Raw genomic sequence first — 13,810 nt, forward strand, 5'->3', positions numbered from 1 at the left:
AGGTTGACGAACAAGAGTCATGTCAAAAAACGTCTTGTCCTTTCTCTAAAAAAAAGTTCATCGAAATATTCAAGATCGTGTTGATAAATATTCCGTATCAACTTCACAAATAATACATGATGGTCTTGAAGTATAGGTTCTAGGTACTGACGTTGTTTATCATCGTAATTACGTGTTATAGATAGTCTTGAAGTATAGGTTCTAGGTACTGACGTTGTTTATCATCGTAATTACGTGTTATAGATAGTCTTGAAGTATAGATTCTAGGTACTGACGTTGTTTATCATCTTAATTACGTGTTAAAGATAGTCTTGAAGTATAGATTCTAGGTACTGACGTTGTTTATCATCTTAATTACGTGTTATAGATAGTCTTGAAGTATAGATTCTAGGTACTGACGTTGTTTATCATCTTAATAACGTGTTATAGATAGTCTTAAAGTATAGGTTCTAGGTACTGACGTTGTTTGTCATCGTAATTACGTGTTATAGATAGTCTTGAAGTATAGGTTCTAGGTACTGACGTTGTTTATCATCGAAATTACGTGTTATAGATAGTCTTGAAGTATAGATTCTAGGTACTGACGTTGTTTATCATCGTAATTACGTGTTATAGATAGTCTTGAAGTATAGGTTCTAGGTACTGACGTTGTTTATCATCGTAATTACGTGTTATAGATAGTCTTGAAGTATAGGTTCTAGGTACTGACGTTGTTTATCATCGTAATTACGTGTTATAGATCGTCTTGAAGTATAGGTTCTAGGTACTGACGTTGTTTGTCATCGTAATTACGTGTTATAGTATTCTTTTGATTTGTCTTTTTACATTGTTTACCTTTACTGTTTAGTCCATTATTAGTGTTATCCTTTTGGCGTGGTTTGGTATTTATACATCCCGCCATTGTGTTATTGTGCTATGGAAATTTTTTGCATTCTTGTCTTTCATTTTTGCTTTTGTGCTTTGTCTATAGAGCGGCTACATGCCATTTTGTTTTTCTTTGTTGACATAGTTGTTTGTTTTTATAGTGATTAAGACTAACACAATATTGACAGCTGTACCCCAATTTGTGACATTTTTACCTCCTATGTCTGTTTTTTTTTATCGCACATTGTTCTCAATATAATGGAATTTTATTCGACTGTCATACAAGTGAGAGGTTTACATTTTTTTTAATTTTATTACTAAATTGGATCTTCTCTAATCATCAACAAAGTTAGTAAATCTCGAAAATAAATAGTCACGAAGTCTGCAAAAAAATGTCTAAACGTATAAAAGTATCCGCGAAAGTAATTTGGTTTACAATTGATATAAAAAAAAAACAACAACAACAACAAAAACACAAAAAATGTACCTTTGGTTTATCGTTGAAACATTTCATATAAAATTTTTTAAAAATGGATAACATATATAATAATCCCTCGATTCTTACACTTTCAAATAAGAACACCTTCTTATATCTATATACAATCAAACAATATTTCCCAAGCTGAACAGCCAGCAGTATGGATAAATACTAACAGGATATAAAAATAGCATTCAAAAGTCCACCAAGGAAATACAACAAAGTAGCAACGATACAGAGACAAACAATGGTTAATGAAATATGAAACAGGCCAACGGTCTTACAACACAAATTCCCCTTAAAAAAGCCATCCTAACGGTAGGCATTTCTTTCTCTATTAAAAACAGCTGTCGTCAAACAAATGATACATATTGAAATAAGGAGATATGATTATGATTGTCCATTGGACAAATATCAGTCAATGACTAAAGCACAAATACATAAACAAACACTAAATGTGTCAAAGAGACAACAACTAGTCTGATACTGCCGTTAACAAAATACAATCCACTGGTAAGACATATTTAAATATGGCACTAGTTAATATTTCCTGTCCAACCATAAGAGATTAGCAAGTGCAATAAACCCAATTGGTATATAGAATTTCCTTATCCCTAATGCATGTCAGGAAATAGAACTTTTTTGTCGATTTTTTTTTTTAAAGCGTTGAAATTTTCCTCCCGAGTAGGCCACAAAAACGAGATAGCAGTAAAATGGTGCAAAATGTAGACTTTAAACACAATTTACATATTAAAGAATCAAATAGAGCGCAGGGTTCTATAAACCAAAAATGCATATAAGATTAGCGATTTGCTATAAAAACTTAAGGATCTTATTGTAGAAACATGTACTTTGTTTCTGGTTGTAAGAACCAATTGATAGACAATGCCACAATCTCTACTTTTTTGGGGGATATGCAAACTTTCTAACATTTGCTCATGTCTGAATGTGAAAAGAAAATGAAAGTACAAACAAAACGATTTATCTTCTAAAACTTGCAGTCATAAATCGCCGCTTCCAATTGTTTCCTCAGCATTTATAATTACCCTCATCGTGTTTCTGTAATGCTAAATATATTTAAATTAGGGTGAGTTGCAGCAGTTTTAACTTGTCTTTTGGCATTATTTGTCCCCTAAGCAATAGACAATCATATTCATATCTCCTTATTTCTATATGTATCAATTTTTTGACGACAACTGTAATTAATAGAGGAAGAAATGTCTACCGTTACATTCAGATCACCCGTTATAAAAATCAAAAGTTCATATTTGCGATGCGATATTTGTTTCAGTTTGGAAATTACACGCATTATTGAAGTACGCCTGGTGCACTTTTTTCTATGTAATACTAAAAAAAAGCGATGGAAACAATTACGTTGGACGGCAAAATCAGTTACAAAATTGAAAATCATTGCACTAGTTTGGAATAGTAAAATAGTGTTATACCAATGACCATGAAATACCCTTATGATTTACAAAATAAATGAACACTGCAAACTAATAAAGTATAATGGGGCGGGGGAGTCATTTTCTCTAGGGTACTTAGGCCAAATTGGTGTGTGCTCAACCAGATTACACCTTACCTTCAAAATAACTTTAACCAATTCCTAAACCCCTAAATTATGAAAGATTCCCTTAACTTTAAGTAAAGGTATGCACGATGGGAGCTACAAAAATGAATAAACTTAGAGGCAATATTACGAAATTTCTTAATCGAATACGTTTAAATTCCAAGAAATACAAAAACCTTAAAAAGATAAATCGATCACACCTTCCTAAAATATGTTTAAAGGAGATCATGTCCTCATTTTTGTCTAACTTTTCTGGCAACCCAACCCAGTATATTTTAAGGCGAAAAAGGTTTCCCTCCAGCGTTCTTTTGGTTACCTATTTTTATCGTGTGAAAATAAACATGACTAAAATCTATGTTACTTGTTCATTCATTTCATCCACCCAGCACAATGATTTTCTCTGTGAATTGGGTATGCTTAAACAATCTGTCCCTGGACGTGATCAAAACCCTATCAATTAATCGATCTTTTCCATGTTTTTGGGATAAGAAGACTTCCTCCACTATTAGTTTAAAAGTTCTTTCCTTTTCGTCACAACGTTACACTCCTCTGAAACTACTCGTCCCACTGGCTGTGAAAGCAAACAGCACGCGGTACATCAAACAAGATCCTGCATATATTCTCTCCCAAGGGGAGGGAACGCTATTTAATACCACATAAATCGTTCTCAGGTCTGTAAACTGCAATGAAAATCTCATGGCAAAAATGCATTTACATGTAACTGAAATAAAAGTCCTTCCAAAAACATTAATGTAATTATTTTCTGAAAATAGGATACGTTTTGTGCTTAGCATAGTAAGCTCAAATCTATTTGGTAAACATTTTAAATTCATGAAAAGAACCGTTAAATTTCATTGGTTAGCATCTAACCTTTGACATGTTTCATCGCCGATTAGTATTACAAATCATATATAGCCACGCCTTACCTATTAATATATTTGATGCTCTGGAAGCTGTGATGGTAAGCACGTTATGACGTTAAATAAATACACCACATGATAATCAACTCTGATAAAAAAAAATCACTACAGATACAGTTGGGTGTAGACCAAGCATTACATAAAGTAAACGCACGTTAACGCCGCGTGCACATATTTTGTTAGTTAACTTCATTTTTCGCGTTTACTATAATTACTTTAACGCGGTCTAAATGGAAATTTCTAATGTCTACCCGAGTACACGTGCGTTTACTCTGTGTCCGTTTAGTCAGTTGTAAACGGGCGTTTACTTCAGATTTCACAAGTTTATTTTCACGTGCACTTAAAAGTAAACGGGCGTTTACTACAGATTTCACAAGTGTATTTTTGCGTGCACTTGAAAGTAAACGCGCGTTTACTTTTCGCGTTAACTGATTGTGTAAATGATGATATAAACTTCGTGCTCATTTGACATTTATTTTATTTTGTTAAAACGACTTTTATCTTAATATTTTACGTATATGTGTTTAAAACCGTAACAATTCAAAAAGACTTTTAATTCGAAATATTAACTTTTATTAATTTCAAAAAATCAGTTCCAATAACTTTAAGTAACGGATTTGCACTTTTTTGTACATTAGTACTTCTTGGTCATCCTACTGACCGTCTTGGTTTTGTACTAATTTGAAGCAATATTAGTAAAGAACCTCCAAAAGACAAAAATATAAAGTATCTTTCCACTCAATTACCTAAATTTCTATAAGGTCTTACATCTCATATATTTCAGTGAATTTGGGATTATTAATTTTGTTTAAATAAGATTGATTGGTTGATTAGTTGATTGGTGTTTAACGCCACTTTCAGCACTATTAGTTATTTTATGGCGATCATATTTATTGATGGAGGAAGCCAGAGTACCCGGACAATACTAGTGAATTAAGATAGGAGTCAAACGCAACTGACACAAATGGACGACTTCAAACTAGAAATTATGAAAGACGTGATGAATTCAACTTTCTGTTTGTCAGCAGGAGCATACCAAGCGCTCCATCGTATGACGTTTACATATCTCAGTTGATACGTTACACTCGTGCATGTTTACACAATACCGAATTCATGAACCGGGATGTGCTCGTTATACAAAACTTGATTCAACAGAGTTATAAGGAAGAAGATTGATATTGATCCTATAAAGTTTAAAGGTCACCATCACGAAATTGGTGGATTAATAACGATGTGTCGAGGTCTAAACTCAACTACGGACATACTTTGTTATCCAGTTTAGATCTTTAAATACCAATATAGTCGTCAAACTGTAAAATTTTTCCATTGTTTCTTTTTCCCAATTGTGACATATTGACTACGTGTATATATATATAGATAATTGCTGATCATCGGATCTTGTTTGGAATACAAGAATGGAACATGCGCAAGCGCGAATATGAGAATACTTTTTTACCTTACCTTCTCTATCTCGTTTGTTTATATGTCATTTAAACCACGCGGGGGAATTTTGTAATAATATATTGAAAAATTTGAAGACTAATAAATTGTAACCATCAATATTATATTCTAAGAGAAGACCATCTAAAATTCTCATCCTTTTTGTGATATTGTTTGCTCATAAAATATAAAAAACCTATCGTGAAGTAAGCAAATGACTGATCCGAAAGTGTTCCCCGTAACCACTCATTACTATCAAACTGCTGACCAAAGATAAAGTCATATAGTTTGTAGCATTTAAGAAAAGTCTACGGAAATATTTGATAACTTTTCGTTAAAGAACGGGAGTTTGATAAGATGAATACAACATTGTCCCTACTCATTTACTTGGCGAACAATTACGTTGACTAATTTTGTTGTGTCCCGAAATAGTGGTATTTTTAAAGTTTTTTTTGTTAAAACAGGATCTGTCATTAATAGGTTAACCCGATATGCATCGTCGATTAGAATGTAAGTCAATTGTAGAATATACTTCCTTATGAAGTAAACATGAAATTCTTATTTTTAATAGGAGTATTTTACTTGATCTTGATACATGGTATGTACATATTCACAAATAAAAATTGCTAAAACGGAATATAAATATTAATTAGAATTTTTCAACCGATATAGTGTTAAGGCCAACCACTGTTGGCATACATGCCTCTCCCTAAAATGTAGACTTTCAAATGTAAGAGGAGACTGTTGTTCTGATCATTAATTTCCGGTCTACAAATTAATTACTGTTTCAACTTAACAACAATGATACAAATTATTTAAAATCAAATTTAATATTTGCTTTCTAGACGTTTTTAAACAACCAAAGTGAATCCTGAATCATGGCCTCGTAAAAATTTCTAAAATGCCAATCATGATAGAGGCATATAAATCGTAACAAAATTAAATTATTTAAGATGTTTTTTTTTCAACTGTAATAAAAATAACATTAAATTGTCTCAAATGACCCCTACTAAAGATGTAAATATATATATATATAAGTTTGTTTGAGTGTACTTAAATTCAACAATTTTTAGGAGTAAGTCGAAAATAAACTGACAACGCCATGGCTTAAAAAAGAAATCTAAAGACTGAGCAACATGACCCCGCCAAAAAATAGGGGTGATCTCCACATGTGACACCCGTCGTGTTGCTCATGTTTTCTAAATTATTGTATTCTACTGGGAAGGTATTATATAAACTACGAAAAGATCACATACTTACACAGTCTGATGTTATCAGTGAATGGTTTCAAATTTATGAAAAGACGTTTGGAAATAGAATAATTTTTATGTCTTTCTAAATATAAATACGAATCATTTTCTACAGTTGGGGGAATTCGTGGATTTATTCAAAAATATAATTTCATATTAAATGTTCTCCAGAGTAATCATAAGAAAGTATCATTTACTGTAAATCGACTTTAAAGATTTTTATTACTGATTCTAATATGCATAATAAAACGTCACATATGTTTTACCTACGTCTTTTAACAATGTATGCCCACCCTTTTTTTAGGAAAATGCCTGTACTAAGTCAGGAATGTGAGTTGTTTTCCACTCATTCCGTTGTTTGATAACGTATCATTTTGTCAGTTTTCATGGACTTCATCTTTTTGAATTTTCCCTTGGAGTTCGGTAATTTTGTTATACTTTCTTATACACTGTAGTGTGACCACCAAACAGACAAAAAAAGAAAGTTATAACACTACTGGGAGATTTACAGAGTTAAGTTATAACACTACAGGGAGATAACTCTGTAAAAATCAGCTGAACGTTTTAATCACGTTCTATTGTTAAGGAAATATTAAGCTCCTCAATAATCAAAATTAGTGTTTGTCAAACTGCTATATATATAATGAAATTTTTTCGATAAAGTGTGTGGTTCAAATTTTTTAAATTTTTTTATATTTTTGTCAAAGGGTCAAAGTAAATATTTTGTCAAAATGTTATGAAAATTAAACAAGCCAAATAAATTTTAGTCAAGATGTTTGGTATCACCTAAAAGCAAGCGGAAATGTGTTAATTTACAGTGCTATGTATATCAAACAAAAATTTTGCTGTAATCAAAGCATAAAACTAATGTAATGTTGATAACGACGTTCAAATATTCAAAATATGTGCCCCGGTAAAACAATAGAATCACCAGAAATATTATACTAACTGCTCTGATTGATTTGCAAGTAAATATATATACATACATATTTGTTTCCTGGTAACCTTTTCACAGTAGGTATAGTGTCCGGCGGAGATCGTGTTTTTTCGAGTGAATTATTCAACTTTTTTTCGATCAAAATAGTTAGAAAGCCAAATAAATACAAAGTTGAAAAGCATTGAGGACCAAAAATTCCAAAAAGTTGTGCCAAATACGGCTAAGGTAATCTTTGCCTGGGATAAGAAAAAATCCTTAGTATTTTGAATAATTCATACTTTTGAAAATAGGAAATTTATAAAAATGACCATATCATTGATATTCATGTCAACACCGGAGTGCTGACTACTGGGCTGGTGATACACACGGGGACGAAACGTCCACCAGCAGTGGCATCGACCCAGTGGTGTAAAAAGTTATCAAAGGTACCAGGCTTATAATTTGATACGCCAGATGCGCGTTTCGTCTACATAAGACCCATCAGTGACGCTCAGATCAAAATTGTTAGAAAGCCAAACAAGTACAAAGTTGAAGAGCATTGAGGACCGAAAATGATAATTTGTTTTATCGTTTTATGAATCGAAAACAAGAAAATTTTTTAAATACTACTATTCAGATGAGGAATAAGATCAAACGTATGTCATACTTGGTCACACAGCAATAAAACATCATGATAGCATGATCTACTAAGAGAGGCCTAGGACCAGCCAAGCCCCCTCCCCCCCCCCCCTCCCTTCCCAAAAAAATCACTTAATCCGCCCCTGTACTATTTTCAATTGACAATAGATTTTGAATGGAATATATATTAAGCAATGAAATGAATAATCTATAAGCTTTAATATGTTCCTTTCAAAATAATTATAAGTAACAAATTGTATACAATATCGTACACCTCGTGTATCTTATTCATATCTTGCGAAGTGTTCCGTAGATATACATTGGTAACTGTAATGTCTAGATAAAGATCCGTATTTTTCATTTTTTTAAAGCACTGCTGGCCCGAGAACACAGTTATTTCGTAGTGCATTTCTTTTAGACAATAAAGTCAAATTTTACAGTGTAGTGTACTACTATTGGGACAAATAATATCAAAATTATAGAAAAGTCTACCAGCTCTAACTCAAAATATTGATAATTCTATGTTAAGGGGGTCTAAAATTCAGTTTAACAGCTTCAGACATACTAGTTTTTGACCTTTTTTAACTGGACCAAATCACTACGTAACATAAAGATTCAGCACCAATTTTTTTTTACATGTAATTTCATCCTCTGACTTAATATTTCATGCATAAAATATAAAGAAATAAATTTGGAAAGTTTATGCAAAATTTGCAAGTTATACACTGTCCACACTAGGTACTATATTTGTAGACAACGAAAATCTAAGGACGATAACTGTGTCCTCAGACCTGCTAACTGATGGAAAGGAAGCTATCATGATGTTTTATTGCTGTGTGACCAAGTATAAAATACGCTTGATCTTATTCCTCATCAGGTTAGTAGTATTTAAAATGTTTTCTTGTTTTTCATTCATAGAACGTTAAAACAAACTATCATCTAGACAAATAGTAAATGAAACATTAAGGATATATTTTCTGTTAGAAAAATACACATGCCCTCTTTATACACACAATGTACGTACGTCTCAATCCTAAAAACGTCTGTGGCCACACTCGAAAAATCCCGATCAAATCACTCGAAAAAAAGAACGCGATCCCAGCCGGACACTATACCTACTGTGATTTTTGTCGTACATTTGACGCTCCAATGAAATCAAGAATAGTGATACTGAATGGCGGAACATCACAAAAATGATTTTGTCATAGGAAAGGTGGGTCCGGTGCACCAACCGATGACCAGTCATGTTCCTACAGAGAAGACAACTTCGTATATATATTTCGGTATCAACAAATATATTTGAATGTCAACTATAAATTTTTTTTTCTATATACAACTTCAATTATTGCTAAATGACCAGGGTCAATCTACTAGCTGGCCAAAGTTTTATATGTGTCTGACTATTGCTTCTTTTCGACTGTAGAATAACAATATATTCAAATACTGAAATTATTTGACGTACACAAACGGTTCATTACACTCTTCGATTCGTGTATTTTTTAAATGATTTCACTTGAGGTTATTTAAGGCATATTAATAAAAAAAGAATTTTGTACATAAACAAGGAAAACTACCCTTAACAAAATAAAGCTTAATCGGATGATCTTCATAAAAAATATTATAAGACATTGGTTTGAAATTAAGCAGCAATTTAGATTTGAATAAATAGGATGACTCATAGGAATTGTATATTAGTCTTATAAACATGATATAAGGTAACTCTTCTTGATAAACAATTTAAGTGTGCAACACACTTTACCTGTAATTGTTCTAAATGGCAATCATGCATTTTTGCAATGTTGTCTTATTTAATCATCTCAACAAAGAGCTTCATATCTAAGGTGCAGCTGATTTACAATACATCTAAATATATTTTTCTTGTACTTAACAATTGTATGTTGTAAGAATTCTTCAATTTACTATTCATTTGGTATGCTGACTTATATTGCTCAAATATAACACATAGCAAAAAGGGAATTAATTACACACAGGTCGGGACGTTTTCTTTTATGTCAATTTTATTTTGTTTTTTATATTGCTTTTAAATAATATTTTTATATACGCGTATGTATAGCGATAAGTCGTTGGTTGGTTTGGGGTCGTATCGTGAAGTATAAATGATCTTGGAACAATTTTCGTGCTTTCGAAATTTAAATCTTCATATGTTGTGTGTCATACCCTACAGCATCATTAATACATGCAGCCGACACTAGCGACTTTAGCACTGCTATTTGATATTCATTAATTGATGATGCACATAATTTCAAGGGACATTTGCAGGAGTGGTCAATGCATGAAATGCAACTGATGAAGTTTACTATCATATTCATTTAGTTGTGGTTTTTTTTTTACCGAGAAAGGACCTAAAATTTATGACAACCACGAACAAATAAACATTATGTATCATTAAAACTTTCGTAGAAAAAAAGGTTGAAATGGAAAATAATATATGATGGACGGCATTATTAAATTATTAAATTATTAAATTAAACATACCACAACACCATATGTACATGGTAAATAGTTTTAAAAGAATGTAATTATGATTTTAAATACTCGAATATTTTAGTTATATCGAAGATTCGAACACAAAACGGAGGTAAAAACTCATGTTTATACACAGGTTGTGAAGCTTCTTTATTCAATTGATACTAACTTTTTCCTGCTTCTGTTATAACCGTTATTCTTATACCTGTATTGCAATTGTTTACTTAAGCTTATCAATTAGCCTTTATACTAACAGCATTGTTATATATATTTTTTAGCAACACCGTATTTTGATATTTCTCTGCTTTAACAACAGGTTGGCTACACTGATTCTGATATTCATCCATTAATCGCAGTGATCCATGTTTTTTTTTTATTTTACCTACAGCTCTTGGAATGTATAAAATTTCAATAATATAATGGGTATGGTGTAATGGTGCATGATTTGTAGTGTAAGAGGGATAGTATGGTTCATTATAGATTTCTAATTGTTTTGTATTTCAGGTTGTTTCTTAAAAGATGTATTGAAAGGTTTAAGTCCCTTAAACACATTAGATTAGTGGTTATTTTTAATGATGAAAATCATGTATGATACAAATAGGAATGAGTAAAGGGAAATGTTGTGATGGCGTAATGATGTATGATGTAACGGTATATGGTCTAATGATGTATGGTGTCGGTATATGGTCTAATGAGGTATGGTGTAACGGTATATGGTCTAATGATGTATGGTGTATGGTACAAGTGAGATATTAACGCAATTCGAGTACTGTAAGACATTTATAATGTGTGTTGTTTTATTAATTCTTGTAGGTCAGTTAAAAAAAGAAAGGCGGAATCTTCAGAAATTAAGGGGACATTTAACACTCATTAGTCGAATGCCATTTAACGATTTAAACAAACAATAATTCACAAACCACTACATAGAAAACTAAAATACTGAGCAACACTCATGTTGAAATTTCAGAAGTGTTTGTGTAATAAGAATTTGTTTAAACCATATTGACTAAACATAAAATGTCTGTGTTATTTTATTTGCCTTTTGTGAAAGTCCCTTCAGTCGAGATAACCCCAATACATATGCATATATAGTTGCATGAACTTTTAATGTTTAAATAAAAGGAGACGTAGACTTTATTTGAATGAGACGACATCTAAAACACCACAGAAAATCATGAATATATAGGCTAATTTGTTAAGAAAATTACCTGACGATATTGAAAAATGGCATAGCAAACAAAACCCGAAAAGGCTAAAAAGGTCAAAATATCCACAAAGATAACAACTGAAGAGGTTCATGATTTTTGACAGAAACAATGATATTTCGTGAAGTTTTCTGTGACAAACTTACAGAACAATAAGATATAATTGTTTATGTAAAATGCTATTGTCTGCAAAGCTAAAACCAATAATAGTGTTTCTGACGTTAGAATTAAACATAGTTACAAAAAAGGAGATGCAGAATGAACATTCACTATGGATTAACAGAAACTCTTTAAAGATATATAAAAATCCAAACTACGGATGCATGTATGTTTGTCATTACCTTGTTAGTGTGGTGCAAATGGTTTTTCACATACATTTTTCAAATCGTCTCACATCGTGTTGTCGATTCGTTGTTCTCACTGAGTTTCATGCATTGTGCGTTTTATTTCAAGGCAATACGACCTGTTTCACATATGTAGAAGGACAAGTACTTCCATCCGGAGCCTTTGGTTGTTATCTTGATAAGGGAAGATATTGTTCGAAGCATACTTTTTGAAGTATCCGCTCCTCATATACGTCTATATTGCTTATAAACATGTCTTCAGTTTCCAGGATGACTTTGTTTCTGCATTTTCTGTTTAATATTGTCTTTGGAGCCAGTGACAATAATATTTGAAATAAAAAAAAATATAACATAAACACAACATTTGACATTATATATTTGCATGTATGAAAAGAATTGTTGACAATTAGTAAGTTGGCAGTAGTGAATTGCAAGATACATAGACATCGATCAATATTGTCATTTGTACGTTTCTGGTTCGTTTAAATGTCTTTGAAATGGAAGTATTTGGCTTTAATTATTCAGTCCCGTCTGATTATAGAGCTTTTCACTTGCTATGGTACTATGTACTTATACATCCTTTTAGCTGTCAAACATTTGAGTTTATATCGAGCTTTTCACTCGCTATGGTACTATGTACTTATACATCCTTTTAGCTTTCAAACATTTGAGTTTGCGGATTCCTGATGAAGTTAACCAATGAAAAACGCTTTGGAAACATTAAATTTATAATGTATTATTTTCATATTACATGTCTTTTTTATATCGTAGGACAGATATCATTAAAAGTAAATCCCTTAGATGGAACTGCTGTTTACGGGGATGTCTCATACAAAATACAGTGTACTTTAACTGGAACTCAGGCTACAGCATGGTCTTGGTCAAAGAGTTCAATCACTGGTGGTACAACAACGACAATATCTAGTGGAAGCAAATACAACATTGTGATGTATCCCAATGCTACGAATTTAACTATCAACAGTATTGTGGAGAATGACGAACATGATTATTTCTGTCAAGCTACCATTGGTATAGGATTACAATTCCAGACACGATCAAGGCTTATTGTCGATGGAGGTCAGTTCTTGTCAGGTGTAGCTGACTGTAAATGAGCTCTATTTTTGAAATAAATGTTTATGTAGTAAAATCTGATTATTTAATGCATAACAGCCGGACAGCAAATCCCTGATTTGTCAGTTTAAACCCCGGATTTATTATCCGAGAATCAATTGGAGATAAATTCTACGAAAGCCGTCAACAGACAACAGAAAAATAATTCTCCGCGGAGGACGACCCGGTAGGAAATCGTGAATTTGTGAAATTTTAAGAAACCAAACGTAACATGAGCGGCATACTTGATATCATAAGTTTTAAAATTATTTGAAAAATTTAAGAATTCAAAAAATGTATCGTTGAAAAAGAAATTCAAATCATTAATTTTCAATCTTCGGTACCGCCATTTTTCAATTTCGACGGTCATTAACCCGAATAATTCAGACTCTCCCCGTAATCGATTTCTCCTACTTGCAAGGGCCTGAATTCCTAACACGATAAAAAAAACTTCACGAATCCTAGATTATGATTGGTGCCCTGTAGAAAAGGTCACCAATTAGCAATTAGCTCAATTTATCCGAGCTTATTCCGAAGGATTGATTGAAGATTTTTCATTGTCGATGCATTCAAGCGTTAATGAAGTA

General features: G+C 32.1%; 1 long non-coding RNA gene across 1 annotated transcript; it reads left to right on the forward strand.

The window, feature by feature from the left end:
• Window positions 1–5,803: 5,803 nt before the first annotated feature.
• LOC127717601 (uncharacterized) lies at window positions 5,804–13,458 on the forward strand. The gene is made up of 3 exons (XR_007989260.1): window positions 5,804–5,870; window positions 10,647–10,676; window positions 12,885–13,458. It is a non-coding gene; the product is annotated as an uncharacterized LOC127717601 (long non-coding RNA).
• Window positions 13,459–13,810: the final 352 nt, after the last annotated feature.

Source organism: Mytilus californianus, unplaced genomic scaffold (assembly GCF_021869535.1).
Source record: "Mytilus californianus isolate M0D057914Y unplaced genomic scaffold, xbMytCali1.0.p SCAF_10, whole genome shotgun sequence".
Taxonomy (NCBI): domain Eukaryota; kingdom Metazoa; phylum Mollusca; class Bivalvia; order Mytilida; family Mytilidae; genus Mytilus; species Mytilus californianus.